The sequence below is a fragment of the Monopterus albus genome, unplaced genomic scaffold (assembly GCF_001952655.1).
Source record: "Monopterus albus unplaced genomic scaffold, M_albus_1.0 scaffold166.1, whole genome shotgun sequence".
NCBI lineage: Eukaryota > Metazoa > Chordata > Actinopteri > Synbranchiformes > Synbranchidae > Monopterus > Monopterus albus.
In genome coordinates, this window is record NW_018128046.1 from 1712678 (window position 1) to 1723346 (window position 10669).

General features: G+C 40.8%; 1 protein-coding gene across 2 annotated transcripts in view; it reads left to right on the plus strand.

Annotated features, from left to right (window-relative positions):
* lingo4b (leucine rich repeat and Ig domain containing 4b) overlaps positions 1-10669 on the plus strand; it is a 27788-nt gene that overhangs the window by 8352 nt on the left and 8767 nt on the right. Inside the window, exon 1 of one of the 2 annotated variants that reach the window (XM_020615513.1) lies at positions 3102-3688. The exons of the other annotated variant lie outside the window; for it this stretch is intronic. The gene's annotated coding sequence lies outside the window, so the exon portion shown is untranslated. Of the gene's footprint in view, positions 1-3101; positions 3689-10669 lie in introns of those variants that run through there. 2 annotated transcript variants of the gene reach the window in all.

Here is a 10669-nt window from a genome sequence, read left to right on the forward strand (position 1 = left end):
AACACCTTCAATTTCAATGCTCTCTGAGACTTATCAGGAGAGAACACACCTGCCTCCATTGAGCTATTTACTGAAGACCAGCACCAACACTTTGCAACAGCAGGATCAATCCATCACAGTTTGTTTTAAAAACAAAACATTTCACCTAGTTTGGAATTTTCTTAGAGGATTGTAAAAGACTGCATATACAGCAATAAAAGTACTGTAAGGTCTGTGTTTATTTCTGTGCTTGTGAGGACTGACTTCAGTTTTCTACTGTATCTTGAAAACAGAAAAGAGTTGGAACATGGGAACATTTTGTCCTGTCCGCAGTTTTTCAAAGGGCAGTTTGAGGTTCCAGACTTTGTTTTAAGGAAGGATTGGCTTAACGTTAAGTGGTGGGAGTATGCTTCACACCAATTTTGTGTTGGGTCATTCAACAGTGTCTGATATCGTCTTCCCCCACACGTTTCCCAATCATCACTTTCAAGATTGTGTAATTTCACAAGAAATTCTATGCTCAGGTGCGTAGGATCAAAACATCTTAACTGGAGAACAAAGTAAGGTGGTGTGCAGGATTTCTGCAATTTATTCTCCATTGTTCAGTCACTAAATCTTAGCACATGATGACTGTTTCTCCTGCCTGGCTGCTGACAATGCTGTCAGTCAAAAAGTCATTCACACCGAGCGGTGCAGGATGTTGTAGCAGTGACTGTTTCCAAAGCAGTTTAGCCAGCTGTGCCAATATTCAGCACCAAAGCTGAGAGTGTATGAGCAAAACACAAGAAACAGGTCACACTGCCCTCCATATCTGATCCCACATTACAATTTGTTTAGTATTTTTGATGATTTTGGGTGGAGACAGTTTGTCTACAAAAAGCCCCTCTATGATGGCAGGTTTTCACTGTAACCATGCAGAACAGACTTGGTAGAGAGCACCTTATACCAACTAGTGGGATGTGAGGTCAATTTTAATCTGACGAGTTGTCAGCCTGCAGGAGGAAGCATCTTTGTTGTTCTGACCAGAGAGGAAAGGACAGCCCATCGGGGCAGCGATGAGAAGCAATCACTTTGTTCTGGACAGCTCCTGCTTTCCAGCATTGTTATGCAGAACTGCACTCATAAGCAATACGTACGCTCTCCATTCACTTATCAGTGTGTGCAAGTGAAATCTGTGTGAGCATGATGATCCCTCACAGGGATGACCCATGCATATTTGCTCATCTCTCCCGTCATGCTGTGATAGTAATGTACTGCTTTGAAAAAATGCCAGCATTCACTCAATGCAGCTGATAAAAAAAAAAAACACAAATCCCCTCGGAGGTGACAGCTTGGGGATTTGCCACCCCTGTTATTATTATTTGCACATCTCCAGCACCCTGGACATGTTGTAACAGTTAGGTTGTTGACAAAAATCTGCTGCCACTTGCATCTGTTATGCCTGCTCTCTCACTGGCAGGTGAGAGAGAGTGAAAATAGCTGGACTCAAGCGCAAACACTTAGATAGTAGTGTGAAAACAATTATTTGAATAATCACTTCAGTATTGCATACAGTAGGTGGGAATCCCAGACTGGTCGTTCTGTCCAGTTGGTTAGAGGAAGGGAAACAGGTGGATAGAGGAGGTGAGGTCTGTGGCTGGAGTGGAACTGTTGAGATGATCCCTGGAGAGGAGTGGACACTGGCCCAGGAAAGGAGGAACCGTGATGTGCTTTGTGGGAGGAGGAGCAGGAAAAACAGCGTCGGATCAGAGATCGCTGAGACGAAGAATGCTCAGGGAGAGGAGCCTCATCAAGTGAGTACAGAGCAGGCACAATTGGTGAAAGTAAACAATCAGGCTATCTCCGAAGAGGGAGGATAGCTGGAGCACCCAGGACAAGAGTTACAGCAGCAGAGAGAGCCACAAATGTGATAATACAGTTCAGTCTTACTTGACAGTGTTTAGCCAAACGAGGGAAGGAACGGAGTCCTTAGAAACAGGTACGACAGCCACGGTGTCGTGCATATGATTAACATAACGGACTGTCAGAGGTCTAGACTTTGCCTGGGGCTTAAGTAGTGAGTTGTTGGGTTTGCTGTTCAGCAACAGCTGCGCACTCCGCCCTGGGACTGCTCCTTTTGGGAGAGAGGGAGAGGGGAAAAAGCGAGAGAGAGAGAGAGAGGGTGAGGCGTGGAGACCTGACAGCATCAACCTGCTGGGATTGTTGCTGGGCTCTCACTCGCACTGGTGAAAGACAAACTCTTATAACATGTCTTCGGTGTTTTTTATATATATATTTCTAAAGATATATATATACAATGGAACCTCGGTTTTTGTGATTAATCCATTCAAAAAAGTCCGATGAAAACCGAATCATACGAAAACTGAAGCAATATTTCCCATGAAAAATAATGTAAATCCAATCAATCTGTTCCAGACACCAAAAAATATTAACAAAAAATACATTTTATAGAGAATAACTATATTTTTACATACAGAAAACAATGAGAAATAAATATAAATGATTAATGAAGTGGATAAATGAACATTTAATAACATCACTTTTACCTTTATTGAAGACTCTTTTTCGCAAGGAGGGGAGAGGGAGGAGGAGAGGTTATTGTTTGGAAGGGGAATCCCCCTCCATAAGGACTTCATGTATCAAGGCCCAATCTGGGGTTACTTCCCTTCACTCATTTCTTCCGGGAAATGAGTGGCCGAGTCAGGCGGGCAGGCGGACGAGTTTGGTACGGACTAAGGACGCTGAACCAACCAATCAACTGTACGAAAACTGAAAAAAGTCGTTTGACGAAAAAAGTCGTTCAAAACTGAATTGTACAAAAAGTAGGGCATACGAAAACCGAGGTTCCACTGTATTTATGTGCAGGTGATATGGTAATGTGAAAACAGCTGACCTCATTAATCCTGGTTTCCTACTGATTACGCATTTTCCTTTTTGAATACACAAAGCTATATACATTTGGGGTCCACCCTCCTATCCCCATGAGGATTGTTAAGTCCCCACTATGTGAGTGTGTTAACAGGTTTCGGTCCCCATAAGTAAAACAAAGGCACACACACATTGAGCAGAAAAGAAAAAAGTTTACTGCCTCTTACTGTCATACACGTACTTCATGCAACAAAGCAGTGGAGATTTGTTGGTGATGACTATAGGAGAAAGAACAGAATTATGAGGTTCGGTTTTTATATTTGAGATGCTAACAGAGTACTGTAGGACTATAACAGACCCATTCTTCGTTACTATACTCGCTAAATACGGATTGAAGGTATTACGTCTCGACCACATGGCACAAATCCAGCCTTAAACCTCCTTGTGTTCCAGCTGAGGGGAGGGATGGAGAAGCGGAGGACGCAGCAGCAGCAGCACCGCGGTCAGCGCGCAGCGGCGTCTCCACACAGATTCAGTCGACCTGAGTTATTTTGGTAGCGCAATTATCCCGCAAATCCCCGAGGTGTTCAGTGGTCGGACAAAGGCATTTCCCTCGGGATCAATAAAGTATCTATCTATCTATCTATCTAAAAGGAAGCCAGAGTAAATGACGCCACTGTGATGTGAAGGATGATGGAAAAGTGTGGTGGCACGTAGATAGAAGAGGAAGAGGAGGGAAACTGTCCTGGACAGAGTTGAACGTGTTCTTCTTTCGGAGACGTACGATGAATGTGAAAAAAGTGGAGGCTTTGATTCAGTTATCTTCTGAAAGCTTCAGCTGGTGAGTCCACACTCTAATCCGCGATTTTTGGTACTTTCCCCTAAAAACCTTGAAACACTTTTCAGGTTTTTATCACTTGTAGAACCTGCTGTGTTCCTATATCATTTCTAATATATTTATATACATGTAAGGAGTTTAGTGTTTTGTTGTATTCTGTTGTTTCATTCACTATAGATGCCACTTTAATTTTTATAACATGCTTGTAGAGGTTTATAGTGTGTCGGTGGTACCTTATAGTATAACAAATGACTTTCTTCTATTTCTTGTACCTCATTTATTATTATGGACTCACCCTCAAATGTTCCTTGTGAGGCGCTTTGTGTTTGTATTTGCACAGTTTTTCTTTTTTTTTTATCACCAGGAATTATTCATTTTTCTGAAGATTGACAACTTTGTTGTAAAATGGCAGTGACAGGAACTGTGGAGTGATGTATCCCGTGTAATTTCTGAAGCATTCTAACTCTTTTAATCCTGGAAAAAAATGTGCCATTACTACTTTACTATTTAGTCTAGTTTTTGTCAGCTTTTGTTTTGTTCTGTTTTGTTTTTGCTAATCTGTATTTTTATTGTTGTTGTTGTTTGTGGAGTTACAGTCTGTCCATGTGAACATTAATCCTCCAGATAGTTTGTTCCATAAACCTAAAAGGGCCACGGCAGACTGTTTTAACTGTGTTCCAGGAGGATTACAGACAGCAGTAGCACAGTGTGAGACTGTGTATGTGACTGTTAAATCAAGATGCTTCACTCAGACAGTAACTCTCATCAAATTTGTTTGCCACTAAAAACTGTATCATTTCCCATCTTGGCTCCTCATGTGGGGTTTGATCATCATCACACCCGCATTATGAAAGAAGTCACCAACTAGCCGCAAACTCTTCATCCTCCCTTCCCGTCATAATGAGGACATGTCCCTCCTGCTCTGTAGGGAGATCCAAGGATTTGTCACTTGGGATTCTGCCAAAAGGGCAATTTAATCAGAGGGCACTTTATTCAAAGGAAGTATGTCATCCTACTTGTTCAGGAATGATTTATTTGGAATAATATAATGGGCAGCTTTTCCTGATCTCCACTGAGTTCAGGCTGAGGCAAAGATAAATATGACAAGTCTTTAACTGTTTCTTTGCCTCTTTTTCGGCATGTTCATGGTGAGACATGCATCCAGGCTTTGGGGTGTACATGTTCAAAATGTCCTCACTGCCTTGTAGGTTGTAAACCATTAGCAGTAAAGAAGCAGCTGGCTGCACTTCTGGACACTGTTGACATAGGGCTTCCTTTTGGCACAGTACAGTACAGTACAGTTTTAAGCAGCATTTATGGATGTAACTGCATATTGCAGGTGTATCAAAGTAATCCTGAGCCTATGTGGATTTATCACTTAAAGAAGAGCAATGATTCTTGATGCAATAGTGTCTGAGGGATCGGCGAGCACGGTCATCCAGCTTAGGCTTGTGCCCTTTACACACTGAAATCCCTCCATATTCCCTGAATCTTTTAATGATGTTCTGCACCGTAGAAGGTGACATATCCAAATCCTAATTTTCTTTGAGGAACATTGCTGTTAAACATTTCAATCATTTTCTCATCTGTACAGTGCCTTGCAAAATTATTCATACCCCTTGAATTTTTCCACATTTTGCCACATTACAACCACAGATTAAAATGTATTTTATTGGGATTTTATGTGATAGACCAACACAAAGTATCACATAATTGTGAAGTGGAAGGAAAATGATACATAGTATTCATCTTTGCTACTAAAGAGCTCAGCCTAACTAGCTTCCTTGGCTAACGTAACTTGGTGTATTGAGCTACATGTTAGCTATGTTAGCAGTTTCTTTACTTGTAAAACAGGCTACCTTCTGTTATCTCTGTTATGACCATTCACAAGAATTACTCCCCAGCAGGGCTGAAGCCTATTTCATGTGTTCTTTGTGGAGACTACTGATTATTGATGGCTCTGTCCGGAGTCGCTGGTACAGAGAAATCTGCTGTTTGATTAGCTCAGCCATGCTGCCACACACCAACCACAGAAACACTGGTCCAAACACTGATTGTTGATTGACAGGTTTATTCCTGTTGCCAGCTTATGTTTAATTTTGAGATCAGGTCAACTGCCCATTATGTTTCAGCATATATCACTCACTATTGTTTTTTCATTCACTGCAATATGTCGTCATTCATTTGACTTAGGCGCACGGCAAAAACTCATGTGCTGCATCTAAGGCTTTCTATGGGAAACCCCTAAATTACTACAACTAGCATCAAACTGCAGTTCTACACTACAACTACTATCCTCACCTGAGGACTCTGGCAACAGGAAACAGAATTTTCTTTTTTTTAGGAGTGGACATGAATCCTGTGTAAATTCAGTTTAAATCTATTCAGTTTTCAAGAAAAACAAGTTATGGAAATATTTTAAAACATACAGCCTCACCAACAAGTAACAAACTTTAATTTTCATATTACAGCAAATTTCAAGTGAATTAGACCACTTAAGTTTAAATATATTTCAGATCAGCACAAATTTTCGCAACCAAATTCTAACAGGAAAATATTGCTTTAAAAATGCCACATGCTGTTTGCACACTCGTTGTCCCATTAGAAGGACTGTAGATTTGTCTTCTTTCAGCTTCTACAGCTCCTGTATTCCAAGCTTGGCCAAAAATGTTTGAAGCATCTTGGGAAAATGTTTATCTGCAGTGCATCCACATATCCACCCACCACATTTCCAGTTTTACCAGCCATGAGATTAACATCAGTTATGCTCAGTACTGCTCTTGTTTTTCCAAAGAATAAATCTCTCTGTTTTCACATGAGGCCTGTGTTATGCAGTTGTTTGTTACAGTTGCTTTTGAAAACATGGATCCAGGGCAGAATCTGCAGTGCACAGCCCTTTTCAACACACTATGCACTCAAGCACTACTCAAGCCACACAATTATTTGTAGTCTTTTTGTGGATGAATAGAAAGATGGTAGTCAGTGTGTGGACAAAGAGTTGAATGCCACTGGCCTGTGGCTTGTGTTAACAGCAGCCTTGTGTTGTTTGGCCCTATAAAAGCATCTTTAGGGGTTTTTTAATGCTGCATTTGTTCTTTCATGTTCCGTTTCCTTTTCTAAAATTTGTATGTTCTTTCCTGTATGAATATATGAGCATCATGATTGACATGCTTTTTTTTTTTTTACTATCTACAAAATTTAAAAAATTAAATAGGACTAAACCACATTCCAGTCTGTCTTTATTTGCAGTAGCTTCAGTTACTGATATACATATCAATCTGACACACTAGAGTACATTGTATACTAGACCCTGTAAGGGTTTTTCGGGGGGGGGGGGGGGGGGGGAAAAAGTATGTGACTTATTTGACTTAGTCACTGAAGTTGACTCTTTCCTTTTAACTGCAGCAGCGATTGTTTTGCAATATTAACCAAATACACCTGAATCTAGCACTTCCTTATCATAGAGGTGGCATGTGTAATTTTTGATTAGCTGGTATGTTGTTGAAGATATTTAATCCAAAAAAACTCTTCTGTGCTTCCGACTGGTGGATACCATCAGCATGTCGCCCATAAGATGTAAAAATGCTTCAAGTGTCTACCATTGAAGTAATACTTCTAGATGTGGTTAATTTACTTTTGTTGTTGCATAAAAAATTACAGATGTTTTTATAAAACATTTAATGTTGCAGTTCATGTTTTAAAGTAGAGCTTGGATGAGATTTTAAGGAGTATGCAGGATGAAAACCCACCTCTCCTACCTACAGCATGTGCTGATAACATCTGTGAAAGTATTTGAACTTGAACAGTAATGGACATGTGGCTCTGAGGAGTCAAGGATGTGCCAGTTACAGGAAGCTTTGATTCAAACCCCTCCCTGCCTGCTTTGTTTTTCCTTTCTAAAAAAAGGAATCCAGGTGGGATTGTAGGGTGGCCCCATCAGATTAGAACACAGGGCAATAAGTGTGCCAAAGAGGCAAAGCTCCACCAGCACTAGTGAGAGGAGATTATGGAGCCGATTGCTTTTCTGTGAAACAGCACAAAATTACAATAATGATGTTTGTATCTTTTCCTTTTCGAGAGGTCAGCTTACCTCATTTCTCCTTAACAAGCAGATTTGAATACTTTTACAGTAGAGCCATGAGTCTTCTAATAAATCTTTTTGACACAGTGTTTGTTTTTTTTCCCCTCATTTTCTTCCTGCTACTTAATCACTCATGTTCTCTCTGCTGAGTTTCCATCCCTCTCTATTGCCTCTTTACAGATCTTTCTTTCTTTCTGGAATGAAAAGTGGGCAGTGGATTCGGAGAAATCCACTGCCCATGCTCGGTTTAACATGGTTTGGGTCCATGTTAAAAGCAGGCATGGAAAACACAGGACTGTCACACCAGGACCAGGGTTTTCAGACTGTCCCACAGTCCAAAAACCCCATTTTAACTGTGGAGTATTGTGTGTAGATTAATGAGGAAACTAATTGAATCTATTTAAAGATGAGTCTGAAACATAACAAAATGTGGAAAACTTTAAAGAGTCACATACAGTCATTAGAGAAAGTAATGACTGTATGTAAATTAGGACATAGAATTAACAGAAAACAATTCAGACACAATTATGTTTCCGACAAAACCTATTTGCTGTTGCAGTTTAGTCGTGCACAAAGGTAATATCAAAGAGACAAGGTTGCTTCTAGTACACTATTTTTGACCCTTTTACAGGTAACACTTCTTTCCTGTATAAAAAAAGGTACATTTATGTAGGGTTACTACTGTTATACTTTTAAAAAGATTCAAGGACATCTTTTCCCACTGGAATGAGGGACTTTCAGTATTTGCCAAACAGATTTTCTGTAATAGAGACACGAAGCCACGTGTTTCATATATGTGAACCACAAACACTGTGCTGACCCACATTGTATGAGGAGGTGATTTCAGTTGAAGTCTACAGTCAGTATGTATTTTGCTCTGAATTAGTCTGAACAGTGTTTGACATGTGACCTGTTCCAGGTCAAGAACCCTCTGTCTCCCATCATTCAGCTCCCCTTAAATGCATGACCTCCCATAATCCCCCTGATGAACACTGATGGATCTAGTGCATCATTTCTGTTAGCTGAGACAACCTAATTTGTCTCATCAAATAGGCACAGCGCTCAGACTAATTCCCTTCCCTCATTTATTTGTCCTATTAATAATATTGCAGACAGTGTACTTTGTGTGACGTTGCACAGTCTTAACTCTGTCTTTGTCAGAATGAGGAATTACAGCACAGTGCTTTATCCAACATGCAGACTGGAAGGAGACTGATGTGAGTGGATCTGTCACTGTGACCCACTTCCACCAACATGGGTGTAAACACTCAAACACATCCATCCCTAACACATCTGTTCCTCTCCCTCTGTCTACTGTATATTTTTTTCCAGACATCTACTTTTTCACACAGCAACAATCACTTTTTCACTCCGTTTTCATTTGACACAGATTTTACGTAGGCATGTCATAAAAAAAAAAATTGGTTTCCAGATTGCAAGACAAAGGAAACAGCACACTGGTGAATAAGACCATATACTTTTATTTATACATTTGATTTCAGGTTAAATTAACTTGAATAACATTAATCTGCATGGAGCAACAGGTAATACAGTATAAAAGAGACAGATACACTTTAAAACTAGAATTACTGTTTCTCAAGTTATATGCTTTGGTCAACCAGTCAAATTCCTTGACCACCAAAATCTAATCATGTCATTGTTGAGCCAATTTGAAGAAAATTCCCCAGAGCATTTCTATATCACTTTCATGAGAATGGGATGGACAGAACCTGAAAACAGTGCAGACCCATAAAAAACCGATTCACAAACCATGAACATAGACATACACTGGAACTAATCATAAGCCAGAAAAGTATCCACTGATCTGAAAGGTCAGTGGATACTGACATGACAGATGTCATGCCATTAGGCACTTTGTTTTTGAGTAAAAACTCAAAACAGGTTACATAAAAATTAATACAATTAACCCTAAATCCTGACCCTAAGGGCAGAGACACAGCTAACCAACATCAAAGAACTAGTAGCAATAAAGGCTGGCCATTGCCTCACCTCACGCCGCCTTTGTCTGGGCCATTTAGGTTGAAAAAGTATCTCTTGAACACACTGCAGAGACTTCAGCCAACAGCTGACTAGCACATATGTTCTGTGCCTGCATGCGAGAAATAACTCCCCCTACCAGCAGGTGGTTGTATCTGTATTTGTCATTCAGTAAGGGAAAGAAGAAACGCTAGTGGAAATATAATCTGTAAGCAAAGTAGCAGTCGTTCATTACAGCTGTTCCTTGTAATTGTGAATATGTCTGATGAGAAGTTGCCAATGACATTGCCATTCTCTGCCCTAGGTCCTTTGATTCTGGAAAAAGAGAGGAGGTCATGGAGGTGAAAAACAAAGGAGAAACAGCACTAGATGGGTGAAGTCATGAATAGTACAGCGACGGGCTAAAGGGGCTTTCCCAAACCGTTCTCTTCTTGCGCCTTTATTCACTAAGCATAAAGCCAAATGGAATAGTTCCTCTTGCCAATTCAATATGCTGAAACAGCCGAAGAGAAAGGGTCTGACTAGCAGCAATGGTGCAGGGCACATCGGGAAGATGAGCCCTGACAGATGATCACCTATGGCCCATTGGTGGCCATCGGTCAGCCGACTGATGGCCTGGTGTGTCACGAAACGTAACAAAACCTAAAATGGAAACCTCAGCTGAACCAACACCCAAACTCAACAAAGCAAACGTAACCCACAGCACAAAGATAAAACAGCACCAGGCAGGAAAGCACAATCACTACACCAAAGCCCAGGGCAGCACACCATTACATGAGCCAGAGTGACAAGCATCAGCCCGTGCCCTCACCTTTGACCCTCTATCCCAAACCGTATAGTCAACACATGATTACGGGGAGAGTTGAAGAGTTCCTAACCCTAACCCCTAGGCCTAACCCTACACT